The following is a 14,945-nucleotide window of genomic DNA, read 5'->3' as shown; positions in this document are numbered from 1 at the left end:
AGTGCAGAAATAGCTTTAAATTCAGGCCACTGACAGTATTGTATCAAAATTGTCTCTGTATTGGCATTGTATTTGAGCTGTTTTGTGGCAACATAATCCAAAAAACAACTCATAACTTTAAGCAGTAAAGTAGTATTTATGGGCCGAACAAGCTGAAAGTAAGTAGAGAATGTTTTGGTGAACGGTGCAGATTAAGAAAGAAACTTAGGAATGGAATGTATGGCTTGGTGATAGCTCAGCTAAAATTAATTTCTTCAAAGTACCTTTTAGAGGCCTGTAGTAGCTCCACAGGACAATGCAAATTGAGTATTAGTAAAGATTTTTAACTTGTAGTACTTGTTATAAAATCAGAAACTCCTAAACACTCTTCACTGATAAATTTCAGAGTGCTCAATGATATTTCCTCTAATGATGCTGTATATCTAAAGAGGATTTTTTTCTTAGGTTGTAACACTTGCTGGGGTTGTTTTGTTGCTGAGTGGTAGTACTTCAAGGAATATAAAATAGCTTCTGATGTATTAGTTCATTATTTTGTGGTGGCTTGCCAGAAATGGTCATTGTGAAAGTAAAAGAAGCAGAACTGACTGGGTTGTTTCACTTTGGGGATTTCTTTAAGCATGCTGAATATGGACATAGCAGTGCATAAAGAACATGTGTATGTTAATTAAAGAAGAGGGATTAGAATCTGTTCATTGGTTTGGAGAATTCTGTTTTTTGAATTTAAAATTATTTTAGTATAGAACATGAAATATATCTGCTGATAGAAATGTTCAGCCCCTCAGATGAATGCATTCAGGAATTATGCATTTACATTTTGAAAGTGTTTTGTGGTGGACTGCCAAGTGCTTTTGTAAAAAAAAAAAATAAAAAAAAAGTTTGGTGTATGGAATGAAAAATTAAAACCATAGGAAACAGTTCCCAAATATGAAGAATTTTTATAGGTGATTAGGATGAATTTTAGCATATTTTCAGTTAATAATATAGTGAAAGATGGTGAACATAATCTAAGATGCACTGTTACAGAAGGAAGCAGTTTTGCTCCAAACTCTGCCCCGTCCCCCCCGCCCCCCCCCCGATGGATTTTTAGCCTCCAAAAGAGTGTTTAAGGTGTTGGTGGTAAATGAGCATTATATTCTTAAGCTCTCCAAAAGGATTGTTTTTTCCAGATGATACTAACACAGGCAAAGCAGGGAACAGAGGAGAGAGGTGCATATTTTCTAGGCCTGTGAGTAAGACAAAGTGCTCTACAGAGAGCACAGTTACGTAAAAGGGAGAGAGCAGCTTGCAACAGACTGAGCATGGCCCACGAGGTTTCACTCAAGCTGATAGATTACAATGTGTTTGTTACTTTCAGAAATACTGAACTGGATGTGAGGCATCCTTATTCAGGCTAAAATTTCTGAAATGAATTGGAATTTTGCATGGGTGAAGACTGCAAGGTTTGGATCAGGTTAAGGGAGATTTTATTGTGGGCAGATGGGAGGGAGAAAGGAGGAGGTGGAGTGAAGAAAGAGAATGGAGCAAGAGTTCCCACTTTGAAATGTAGGTGCAGCCCTTGAGTTGTTGGCTTCATTGAATACAGGAGGTAACGTAAGGCTGGATCATATTTTGTACAGATGAGTTGGTACGGCAGTGACTTCTCCTGGTGTGTGCCAAGTATTCCTAAACATTTTGTAGCAGCAAAAAAGAAATAAAAGGATAAGTGGAAGAAATGCTTTGTTTCATCCAGATTACTTTTGATTATTATTTTTGTGTGTGTGCGTGTGTGTGTGTAATTCACATCCACAAAGTGTTTCAGCAGCTCCCTTGCAGACAGCCTGGCTTCACTGCATTCGGTCCTGGTTCCACAAGAGGCATATTCCTGTGGTGTAACAAACCTCGGCAGGGTCCTCCACCCCGTGCAGCGGTGCTCAGAGTCTCCTGTGCACACAGTTGCTCCTGGCACAGGCAGGCCTGTGATCATGACACCTTCCCTCAAGAAAATGGAAATGCGTTCTAATTAGGCATTTTTCCTGCTAACTGCATCAGTTGCTCTCAGCTTGAAACAGGTGCAGGTAATCAGCCCTCCCTCCTTTTCCCCCTGCAATGGTTGTTATTGTGGGGGTCTAATATATATAACAAATCAATACTGTGATACGGTTTTAATTTTGGCTTATAGAGCCTGTACCAGACTGAAAACAAAATTAATTTAGAAATATGATTGCATGTCTTTGTCAAAATGAGACACATTGTAGAACATGTTTCATCATAGCTATGTATGTGTTTGTATGGTGTACATAGTCACACAATGCATTTGATTTTTGTAAAAATAGGTATTTGTTTATTCAGTAAGTGTGCAGCTAGCTAGATTTAGGATTGCAGCCAGAAGACAAAAAGTTGAAATCACAGTAGCCAGCACAATAGATGTTACTGAGGAGAGTAATCCCAGTAGATGTAAAATGGTGGGGTTGTTTTTTTTCAAGTACACACACACTTTTGCAAGTCCTAAGTTTATACTACTGTAAACCGTACCAACTGTGTAAATCTGTACTTGTTTATGCATTTAACACCGTGCCTGGGTGAATTTGGTTGAGCTTGATGGATTTGGGATCGATCCCTCTCTACTCAGATATTCACTAACATAGTATGTGTGTTTCAGGGGGATCCCAAGTAAATTTGGCCTGTAACTTACCACTAGGCAAGCAAGTTTCTTATTTTCCTAAGAATGCTGCAGAAATATGTCCACAGCTATCACTGCATTCATATGGAATATTTTAAATCTCCTAGTGATCCCAGTACTATCAGGTTTTCATGAAAATTTGCCGTATGATCTCTAAAATTGAACATAGTTCCGTTTATGATGCCTCAATTCCTAGGTGTATGTGCAGGAATAAAACACCTAGAATTGGGCCCTTTGCAGCCTGGCTTTTAGAAATACATACCATCAAATGTAAGCTCTCATCATTCTGAGTTGCCCTTTGTAAGAACAGGGTTTTTGTTTGTTTGTTTGTTTGTTTTTCCCCCACAGAAGATTAGTGTTAGCAGTTGTTTAGTGGTTGCACGGTCTTCCCTCTTGCATGCGTTTGAAATTTGCTATGCCATACCTCTGGAAACAAAGGGACTGATCCAAAGGCCTCTGAAGGCGACAGGGTTTTTTCCATTGACTTCAAATGGGATTTGGATTAAGCCTATATACATAGTAGTTAGCAATAATGATCTGACTGCTGCAGTGGTTTTCTGGGTCTTTCATAAAACTTTTCAGAATTCTTATAAAAAATGTCCAGGAACAATACTCTGAGCTACATGTCAAAGCATAGCATGGATGATTTTTCTAATTAATAAAAAAAAAAAGGGGGGGGGGGGGGGGCCCCGCCCGGCAGGCAGGCAGGCAGGGAGAGTCTCCAAAGAGCTGCTTCTCACTGATGCACCAAATTAGAGTTGTATGAATGAAAGAAGAATTAATATTGACTTACTTCATGTTAGGTGTGTAGTTATATTACCTTTTGCATTGTTTAAGTTAAGGCAGTGTTTTTAGGTGTCTATAGGTTTAAGGTGGCAATGTAGTAATTTATTTTCATATCTGTAAGTTTAAATTTACCTCTACTGTCATGTCCTCTTACCTGCCAAGGAAAATGTTTAGCTCCTGTCCAGTTTCTCTGGAGTTTTAAAGTGATTTGCCCTTCTCAAACTTGTTAAAGCAAAAATAGAAAAATAAATTGCTTCAGATGCTCATTAAAGATTTTGCAAACGGGAAGGAAGAGGAGCTAAGAAAAAATGAATTTGTTATTATAATAACCAATATACCTTTGTTAAATATTAATTAAATCATATTCTATAGTCCTTGATTGTCTGAATTGCTCACTGATATTTTGCTGATGTATACTCAGCATGTTGCCCGTGTATTCAGATAGCTGCATGCAGATAAGTTTACCGTGGCATTTAGTCAGCTCCTGAATTTTTTTTGTCAATGTAAGTGGACATTTCCAAAAGGAGAACGCATCCTCAATTTTAATAAGAGGTCACGTGCTTTTATAAATGCAGACTAATATTTTTAGAATGCCAAACTGGAAAAAAAAATGAATTATTTAAAAGCAGCCTTGTTTTCTTTATTTTTCTTTATTTTATTTCTCCTCATCTTAGTTAATTTCCAAAATTGAAAGCTTATCTAGAGACTAGAAAACCAGAAGCAGCACCATCAAGTCTGTATATTAATGTTGAATGAGGGTGTGTGTGTGTGATATGGAGTAGCTTAGAGAAAGATATGGTAGTGTTTTTGTGATTTACAGTCATGATAAAGGCCAAGATACTTCACACCTAAGTTAAATTCATCAGAGAGAAATGTCTTTTTTTTTTTTTTTTGTATTGGAGATACACTTAATAACATGTATCAAAAATATTGGTATATTTTTTTCTAATACATTGCTCACAGTAACTAGTGTTACAGAATTACAATAGGCAAAGTGATAGAAAGGACTCTGGCTGGAAGATAAAAACATAGAAGTATTCATTTATGTTTTATGGGCAGTTACTTTTTTCAGTTCAGGAAAAGCACAAAGCTTTGGCATAAATTTTTAAAATGCATTCTCAGTCTTTTCAGAATTGGTCTTGATTGTTGTTGGAATTCAGTATGTAGAAGGGTAGGAAAGCTATTTGATTATATTCAAGAGATTTTTTTCTGTTTTGTTCTGTTCACTGTATTTATTTTTCTACTCATACACAAACAACTGTAGTGTATTTACTTTTACATTTCTATATCCAAAAAGCATTATTTTGGGAAAAAACAAATGTACTCTTTGATATGTCATTCTGTTTTTTTAATATTTATTTTTCTATCTGGTAGCAAGGTTTTTGTTGGTGTGGTGTTTTTTTTGTTTGTTGGTTGGTTTTTTATTTGTGTTTTTTTTTGTTTGTTTGTTTTTGTTTTCTTTTAAGAAAGAAAAGAGTTCTCATGATTATTTTTGTTACCTTTGGCAGATGAGATTTATTGTCTTATTTGTCTATAGGAAACAAAATAGTCTGTTCAGTTTTGAGTCAGTGGAAAGTCTCCCACAGATATCAGAGTTTTGGATTTTACCCTTATACCAAAGTAACACTAATTTAAAAACCTGATACAGGAAGCCTGAACTTGAATGACTCTTAAAGTACATTTAAAGAATGCTAAATTCTGCATGACCTTGTAGACTTATGCAGTTAGCTTTTTTCCTTTCTTTATCTGGTTTAAACTGATGAGTGTCAAAGTCTTGCTTTCCTATTTTAAGGGACACAAAATTGGTATTGTCCCTCCATTTATAAATTTCAGGATGCATGGGAAGGAATTGATCATATTATCTCAAAATGGGTGGAAACTCTGTAAGAAACCCAAGGGGCATGCATATAGAAATTCTGCTGCAAGGGTTCATCATGGGTTTTATTTTTATTTTTAATGCAGTGTGAAATATGGTACTTCTCTGTTGCTTGGATGTAGGAACAAACTGTATACATCTTAAAATATACTTTTAATTGTAACCTTTTTTTAGTTTTCCAATTCAGTCTGTTATGAAGATACTTACCAGTTTTTTAATGGAAGGTTATACATTTCTCATTCTATAATTATTATAGAAGGAGGAATTAACACAATCACATGGAAATTTTGTTTCTTAACTGGAGATTTACATTGATGGATTGAAGGTTTAAGGTGCGGATTTACATTTAAATTACATATTACATGACATTTACATTTTAAATGATACTAAAACAATTATTTCTACTGTCTCCTTGGTGCCTTCTGAATGTATTTGTAAAATTACTTCATTTAAAATATAACCTGCTCTACAATATATGTCTGTTTAACCTATGAGACTGGTGTGTTTTTGTATGGATGCTCTCTTACTTGGTGTAAATAAAACTGAAGTTGAACACGTAATATTCAGGTGTATGCATTTAAGATGTTATTTAGTAGTTATATAGAGTGGTGATTACTTTCTTCTCCATAACACAAAGTGCTTTCAGGGGGTCACATTTAACAGGATAAAAACAGTAGCCATCAAGTGCTTGTGGTTCTTGCCCCAAAGTGCTTACAGGACCCAAAACTTAGTGCAGCTGAAGGCAGCCAGATAAGGAATAGCACTTGACTGCAGATACAGCCAAAAGACAACAAGGTGGTCTAGGGTTTTTTCCTGAGTACAGAAAAAGGCTTGATGTGGGGAAAAAAAGCAAATTGAAAGGTGGTTGTACCTGTTACTAAGAGCAAACCAATTGAGTGAACACAGAAGGTAGCTGAGCTACCTTCATCAAATGATTTTTTAAAAACTTAATGAAGATGCTTTCAGGCATATAGAAGATAATGTATGGTCATGCATGTATTTGCTGATGAATATTTCATCAGTCTGTGCCATTGCAGCCCACACCTCACAATCAATTTTAGCAAGTTAGAAGGGACTTCGTGTGCACATAATTCTTTTCCCCGAATAGATGTATTTATACTGTTGGTTGGATATGGCTGCCTTGCCTGCCATATAAGGTTCTGGGTTGGACACAGAAGCGCTACAATTCCATTATTGTCAAAATAATTGCTATAATCCTTTTAGCTTTTGAAACCTGCTAAGCTGAATATATTAAAGGGCACGTACCTCTGTGGTGGTGCACCAAAATTCACATGGAGAAGGAAGTGAGGTAGTGAGTATCAAATCCCTGAATTTTGTAACTTTGGTTGTCCTCTCCTTCCTGAGATGCCCTGTACCCCCAAAATACAGATTAATTAAGGGTTCAGGAAGAAGCACCAGCAAGCTTTCTTGAAGATCAGTCTGAAAATGTATGAAAATTCAGGCCTAACTGCAGATAGTGGAGGAACAAATAGAAAGTCTCACAATTCAATTAGCATTGAGAGATCAAGCTGGAAAATTACTTTGGCAGTGCACTTGCAGAGTTTGTTTCAGCTCTGTACACGTATTTTTGAAAAATGTCCATAATGAAGTTTTATCCAGGTGATCAATGGCTACATTTTACATTGTTTTCTAGTGGCTATTACTTCTAATAACAGTTTTTAAGAAAGTAAAGCCATTCTTTACAGTTTAAATTTCAACTTTTTGCAGATGATTAGTTCCAGGCCAACATAGTGTTGAAGTTCCACTCAAGACAACTTCAGATTGTTCTTTACATTATATACTGTGAACTAATAAAGCTGTGCACTATTACTGGAGAAGCCACTGGGAGAAAACACAAAGAACAATTTTTGTTATGCCATTGATTTCAATGGGGTTAACTTTATATTTATGATCAACAACTTAAACTTTTAAGTTTATGATCAACAGAAGCTGCAGTGCCCAGATTTTCTCTATTTACTCTTCTATATATAGTATTGTTTATTTTGTAAAATATGTTTCTTAAATACAATGTGGTCTAGAAACTAGGATGCAATGAAATATTAATACATGTGAGTTGTATTGCCCTTGTCTGGAAGAATGGGTGAGAATGGGTAAGAAGTTGGGAGATGCTTTTACACTGTCTTGGGTCCAACAGTGAGAGCCTTTTCAAGCTTTCTCTGGCTGAGCACCTCCACTTGTAAGTTGTCTTGTGCTCAACATTAGAGTTTCTTCTGTGAGAAATGGCTCAGGTCTGAATATACCAAGTATTATATAAGCATGGAGAATACTAGATTGAGAAGGTCTAAGTTGTGCCCTGTTCTTGAAAGGCAGTGCTTACAGAATTTGAGGGGTTAAACACTGCTTTGCACGAGGCTGCATGTCTAGTTTTGGTCTGCGCTGCAGCTGCTGTTCCAGTCCTCCACTCCTTTGAATGGAGACTCCCTCAGAGCTTCAGGAGGAGGCTCCTCTGCCTCCCAAAATTTGGTAGTTGTCTTTACCGAAGTGAAAGGTTATGTGCCGCACTACTTGTCACGGCATCTCCACATCTCATCACCACTGTCTTGTATGTTAGTTGCTCTGTTTTATGCATTCATAAGTAGTAGGAGAGGTTGTAACATGCACAGAAATCTTCATAGAAATACCCCATATCAAAGCCTCAGTCTGATCAGAACAGCTCATAGGAAGATGCTGTGAAATGGCCTGGCTGTTCTAGTTTAGAATTCTGCTGTACAAGTAATTAAAATCTAGTACATCATAGGATTGTATGGAGAAATTAATTAGGTCATTTTGTTGTTGTTGTTGGTTTTGTTTAAGTCAAAACAAAACAGAAAAATAACCTTACAGACTGCTAAAAATAATAATAAATCACAGAAGTGAAAACTCATGAATTATAACATTTTACATGCTCCCTACAGAACAGCAAACTGGGAGGAAACTTTTAAAAATAATAAAATATATTTTAAGTCCTCTATTTGCTGACTGTTGTTCTCTAATAACTGTTATTTTTATCCTACTGCTTGCCTCAGTGTAGTTTAGGATTTATTTTTTACTGCAACCTCCACTCTGTTGGTACTGTGAGTGTTTAGTTTACAGAAGACATAAGTGTCCCTAGCTTCTGCTGTATTGGCATTGTGTAGCAAATGACTCTCAGCTCAAGTGAGCAGGCTTTCTCAATCACTCTGTCTAAATTTTCATTCTCATCAAGACACTGCTACACCTGGGAGTGCCCTGGACACACACGATGCACAGTGTTGGGAACCAGATGGCAACTGGATGGAGTGCAGGGAGCCACGCTGGTTCTGCCACGTGGACAGCTTCAAGCCAGCTAAAGCTGTACTGCTTCAGTCGCTGCAGAAGGCCAACTCTGTTTTAATCAGTACATAAAAATGGATCTTTTCCTCTACGTTTCTAATAAATGTCTGAGACAATCACATCCTGCAGATGTATATGCATAGGACTTACTTCTGCACTCACTGTTAGTCTGGTGGAGATCTTCAGCAGAATTATCATCACATTTCTGAGACTGTAGAGCTTGTTTGTCCTCTCCCTCTCCTACCACTGCTTCCCCTCTTCTTCCATCTGCAGCTGGTAAGGAGGGTATAAAAAACAGTCTCCTGTATTTTGACTTTTGGCTCAAAGCACTTATAGCAAGAGTTTTCTGAAATGTTCCCTAGTAATCCTCTGCAAGTGCTCTAGTTTGTTCGTGCTGTTCGCATGAAATTTTTAAACTATTTTTTTCAATCACCCTTTCCTTCCCTCTTTACGTCAATTCACATATCCAGTCTTCCCAAAATTACTGGTAGGCAAGGCTATTATGGCTGCTGTAATAGTTTTGGGGTTGTGCATCTCCTCTGTAGTCTGTGCCTGCCTTTGCCTGATGATCAGATCAGAAAGGAAGACAAAATTAGAAGTTCCCCTTTCTTTCAGTTAGGAAAATGGTATGCTTAAAATGATGAGCAAGTTTCACCACAGTGAAGCAAAGACCTGGGAACTCACTGTATCGCAGGCCATCTGATGTGTTTCGAATGTACTTCTTGAGAAACAGAGATGTTGATTGCTCCAGGAGCTTGTTGTCAGAGTTAATGAGTTCTGCAAGTACATTAGAAATCTTAGCTGGGGAGAAATCAGCAGTAAAAGAGACTTTCAATCTGTGGTCCCTGTAAGTTATTTATTTACTTTGATGTAATTCTTCTAAGAGTGACAACTTTTATATCAGTATTTCATTGAAGCACAACATTTGAATATTAATTTAGCGCTGGGAATTATTTTATATTTGTAAGAAGCCTTTCTAATACTGCCCCAAAACCTCTTCACAGCTACTTTCTTTGTATCTGATTTAAAACTATAGGAATTTTTACAGGATACATTTTAATTCTACCTCACAATCAGTAAAAGGGTTCCTCTTTAGCATGGGATGCACACAATACAAAATGTGTTTAACTAAAAGTCAGGTTTTATTTTGAGTGTATATTTTGTGAAATATTGCTATTATTTTTTAGTCTTACGATGATATATTGCTGCAGATAGTGTGGTGACTTACAAGGACTTTGCAAGGAGTAGCACCATGGGGGATTTTGTCTGTTACAGTGTTAAACCACTACCCAGAGATATCTGGGCACTGAAGATACTCAAACAGTAAAGACATTATTATTTTTTTTTTTTTGGAAAGAGAGACATGAGGAAAAAAAGTCAAGGTGGCTTAGTGAAACGTTTTTCTGTGATTTAAGAGTTCATATTTCATTTTGTCTAGCGATTAGGATGCATTTTTCTTTTTAGGAAATAAAAAATTATCTTTTTGGCTTCAAGTTTGAAAAAACAGAAACCCTACATTTACATATTCCACAGAGTAGAATATTTTCCCCAGTGTTTAATTTTTGCATTTGAAAATTATATTAAATTGATGTTGAAATCAACTGCTCTTGTAAATTATTCTTTAGAAAGGATAAAAATATATTCTTGTGTTCAGAGATATAAAGTAAAAGACATGACTCCATGGCTTCTTGTGGTGAAGAAAAAGTACAATAAAAAGTACAATAGAAGTACTGTAATTGCAGCATCAGACCCTAAGTAGTTGTCTCTCCAGTAGCATTGAATTAGGGCAAACATTGACAGAGCTATACTTTTTAGCAGGCTTCTGTTGTGTCAGAAGGTGAGAGAGGCTTCCATAAATAACCTTGATTGATTATATTGTCACTAGTGACTTTTTTTGGAGTTACTACAGAAGTCAGTATGCTTTGTTTTTTTCCCTACGTCTTAAATAGCATGCAATGCTGTACCATTTACTATACCTTTATTTAATTTGTCTCTTCTGTGACAGGCTCTTCTGAAGAGTTCAAGCTTTAGATTAAAATGTATTTCTTAGGCAGAAAGAAACTGCAGTACAAGTAGTTGTACTACTAGTTCATCCTATGATTAATAGCAAGACTTGCTTAGAAGTTAGTCTTTGATTTCCTCTGTTTAATTGTAGCCCTAAGTGAAATGTTTTTTTGATTTATAGAAAATGCAAAATTCGGTACAGAAAGTTTTAAATTACAGTAACAGTAAAAAATTTCCCACAATAATCATCCCATATTGTTTCAATTCAAAAGAGCTAAGGCTCGATTTGTGTGGGAAAGAACCCATAGCAGCCAAGTTCCACATTTGAAACTGGGGAGAGGGGAGGATCATGCATATTTTTATCCCCTCTTTTGAGGGGATAAAAATATGCATGATCTTCACAATGTAATACTTTTATCATATATTGCCTCTCTGGAAGGGTGCTTGCCAATTAATTGAGGTAGAAATAGCCGTTTTCTTACACAGAGGCTGTGTAAAAGTCAGTAGAAAAAGTTCTGTTAGAACATAGTAAAACAATGTGGGGTGGAAGAAGCAGGAGCTTTAGGAAAAGTAAGGTCTTCTAATCATGATTGAAAACTAATAGCTACTTTTGGGTAATATTTACATTATACAGAATGGTTTAGTATACTGTAAAGCTTTAATAACAGTAGCTTTAATAACAGTAGTTTAATTCCTAAAGTACTGCATGTCTGATCTGGCTTTTGCTTCACCATGTTTATGTTGATTTTTTCTTTCATTAGACCACAGTCACTGCGCATGTTTACAGCACTAATGCTAGATGTAGAAATTCTAGATAGTTAAAAGATATTTAGTATAATTGAAGCACTTTGGGGTGAAATGACTTAGTTTTAACAGGGTAAGACCAAATTCTGCTCTGTATACAGGGGTAAATCCTGAACCTGAACAACACGATTCCAACCCATGGAGGTTTACATCTGAGTTCCTAAGAAATTAGATCTGCCCTCCCCCCCCCTTTTTTTTGCATCAAAATATATGTTGAAATCATTTTGAAAATAATAATGCAGTTGCTACTCTCTTGGCCAACTTACTGATTTTTAAAATCCTGCTTCACAGTCTCTCTCACATACAGTTTTTATTTGTAACATACTGAGTTTACAGTTTGAATATAAAATGCTGCTTTTATTCTGTTTGATTTGTCTTGACCAGAATTTAAAATTTAAACATAGTGTAGTATTGATCTGTTCATAAGGTTTTAAAATTGTACTGCACTTCTTGGATAATTTATTGTAGTAACATTTTAAAGTCAGGTAAGCTCTGCTTTTGTGCTATAGTTTGACAGTTTAATCAAGATACAAATTTAGAAACAAATCAACACTGTCTTTTATATAGGGCCTCTAAATCCATGGTAATTGGTACCAGACCTCAGTAAAAGAAAAGGATCGCCCTTTCATGCTACCAATACCAGTGGGTGTTGCTCCACAGCTGCATCATATAAGATGAGAAGATGCAAGAAAAATTAAAGGATCCCCACATGCATTTTTGTGTAATATACCTTTTCCAGAGTACAATGTTGGTGGAAAAATCCCTTGAATTCAGTTTGTTCCTGCAGTAAATAGAGCCATATGTTCTGCACACCTCAACTCTTACCTTTCGATAGCACTGGATAATTTTAAGTCAGCTTTCTTGACTTCGTATTTTGAAACATTTAAAAACTAAGAAGCCTGTACTTAATAAATCAGAATAGGGAGGGTTGCTTAAAAGCGCTGCTGGTGCATTTAGATTATATTGATGTAGCTAATTTAGGACTCTCTAGAAAGGCCTATTTTGGCTAGATTTGTTATGTCAGAACGCACATTGCAACATGAGCTATGGTGCCGTTTACATTGCTGCCCTCTCTGTGCTTCAAGTATTCATGCTCGGAGCATATACAAGCTATATGAGGCTGTACGCTCTGGCAGCACAGATGGAGTATTCTGTCATTAGAACTGTTTGTTGCCGGTTGGAACACACAGCATATTTCTACCGTGGCATCAACAGTTTCTAAGAACTGAGGTCAAAATAAACAGGTTGCATTGGATACAGGAACAATCTGGGAAACAACTTAAAATTCCTGCTTAGGCATAAGTGTATTCCTAGATACATGGGTATAAAGGCATTTTTATAGCAAGGTTTTTATCTTAATTTATGCTGGTGTATACAGATTAGAATCAATTTTTGTGAGTACAGTTAGGAAGTTTTGTGTGGATGTTGGTATATGCATGCAGCATTGACCATATTTTAGATAAATGAGCAGTAATATCTCCTAGCAAACATATGTAGTATTTTAGTAAAGTGAAAGTGATGTCATAGCACACATTTTTAAAAAAAATCCATGTCTTAGTTGGGCTTCGGTCTTCTCTGCAAATGCGGATGTAAGTAATTGCACCAGTGCACACAGTCCCTTTGATGTCAATAGGACTCTTTACAGGAGCAAAGCTGGGGTGCTGACAGTCAAGCTCTGGCAAACCTTGAAGTGGTTTAAGTTGTTCCTGCCCCTGACTCCCTACTCCACCCTTTCACTAGGGATTAGTGCTTCCTCAGCAGAATTTGCAGAAGGGAGTATGAGCCATCACCTTAGCTGCCTCATTGCAAAACCCACAGGTTCAGCTCAAACCCTGCAAAATTCATGGCTTTATGCTGCTGGAGTCTTATGCTGCGGTCTGTGCTTGCTGATTCAGCATGGAGAGCCATAATCTCCAGCAGCTAGGAGGAGCATACCACTGGGAAAAGTGACTTAGATGTATGACAGCAAGATCCACCACAGCACAAATGTCAGTGTCCCTTCTATCACATGCAAGTATTTACAGGATCAGTCCATACAGAGACTCAAATTCTAGGTGAAATTCTGTCCCCAGAGGGATGAACAGTGTTTTAGCCAGGGATATTGGTGAAACCATAGTTTCATTTGCAGTGATTAAAAAGCCAACACATTTTTATGTAACAGGACGAACACTTGCGACGATTTTGGCTTGAATAGGGACTTAAACAGTTTTACTTTCTGTCAGAATCAGCAACAGTCGCTTACAAAGGTTTATTCATATTTGCCTAGTCACCGTTCACTTATATTCAACGTAACTCTCTCTTACCTGTTTATTGAAATGCAAAAACATACATGCATGGCAGACTGCTTGAAGTTAGAAGCTGTTACTTTTTGGTGTGAGGGTTAAATGTGACTCAAGTTTCAGTTGTTAAAATTGAAAACATAAAATTGTTATTTTTTTCCTTTTCAGAAATGAAATGAAACCTTTATGGCACACATAGTAGCAAATATTTAATAGGGATGTGTTTTGTGGCAGAAGTGAAGAGAGATGTCAAGAGCATTAAGAAAAATTATAGGACTAAACTTGAAAGATGTATTTAGTTATTTAAAAGAAAAAGTAAAAAAGAAAGTCTCCCCAAATTCTCCGTTGCTACCAGTTTACTGCCATTGCCATTCTTACCTCTTTTGTTAAGGGTTCAGCGTTCTGTGTTACAACCAGTATAATAATATCATCCTTTCTTACCTCCCACCACAGTAACAGGGAGAGAGCTCTTCTAGAAAACTTTTTATGAGCTCATCTTTTTGTCTTGGCCATGTTTTCTTTGTTCATGTTTCTCTGCTCCATGTACCCTTTTCCCCCATGCACACTGTGTATGCAACAATATATTTTGCACCCTTTACAATGACAGGTCTTGTACATCATTCCTCATCCTAATCCACCAGCCCTCCTGCTTACAGGCAGCTCCTTGGTCTCAGGATCCTCACTGACTGTGAATGCAGCTGGGAACATGGCCTCCTTCCAACTTTTTTTGAATCTGGCTCTTGGAGCCCAATGCAGATGGTCTGTACCTTATACATAATAAAGAGTTTTTCTTGTGAGGCAGGCTTCCATAAATGTAAGAAGCAGACATTCTGTCTAGCTTAGACTTGTATTTCTGTATTTTTTTCTAAGTGAGCCTTGGGAGTCCCTTGTTTGGGACTTCTTAATAGTTTATGGTGCTCAGTAGCATCTTGGTGCCAAAGGTAGAAACCTGTTCGGCCCACTTGATTTTTTTCTTAGGGAAAAATATACACATTAGCAAAATTAAGCTGGGGCACAGATAGACAAAGAAAAAGAAACAAAACAAAAGCACTCCAGGAACTGATGAAAATCATTTGGGTTAGGAAGGTGTCTTCTAATAAAAGTATGGCAGGTTTGAGCTTACTGTGTTCAGAAATACTTTGGGGTGGCCTGCTTGGATTTTGTATTTTGTAGTAGGAGTTGGGTATTCTGACTTTTTTTTTTTTTTTTTTTTTTTTTTTTTTTT

At 36.7% G+C, this 14,945-nt stretch overlaps 1 long non-coding RNA gene across 1 annotated transcript in view; it reads right to left on the bottom strand.

Moving 5' to 3' along the window:
* LOC118155691 overlaps nt 1-14,473 on the bottom strand; it is a 36,955-nt gene extending 22,482 nt beyond the window's left edge. The window contains exons 1-2 of the long non-coding RNA XR_004745971.1: nt 14,320-14,473; nt 11,889-11,890 (exon numbers count right to left, since the gene is read on the bottom strand). This is a non-coding gene — a long non-coding RNA (uncharacterized LOC118155691). The remainder of the gene's footprint in view (nt 1-11,888; nt 11,891-14,319) is intronic.
* Between the last annotated feature and the right edge of the window lie 472 nt (nt 14,474-14,945).

Source organism: Oxyura jamaicensis, chromosome 1 (genome assembly GCF_011077185.1).
Source record: "Oxyura jamaicensis isolate SHBP4307 breed ruddy duck chromosome 1, BPBGC_Ojam_1.0, whole genome shotgun sequence".
NCBI lineage: Eukaryota > Metazoa > Chordata > Aves > Anseriformes > Anatidae > Oxyura > Oxyura jamaicensis.
The sequence above is the reverse complement of the archived record's forward strand: the minus strand, read 5'-3'. Positions and strand labels throughout refer to the sequence as shown.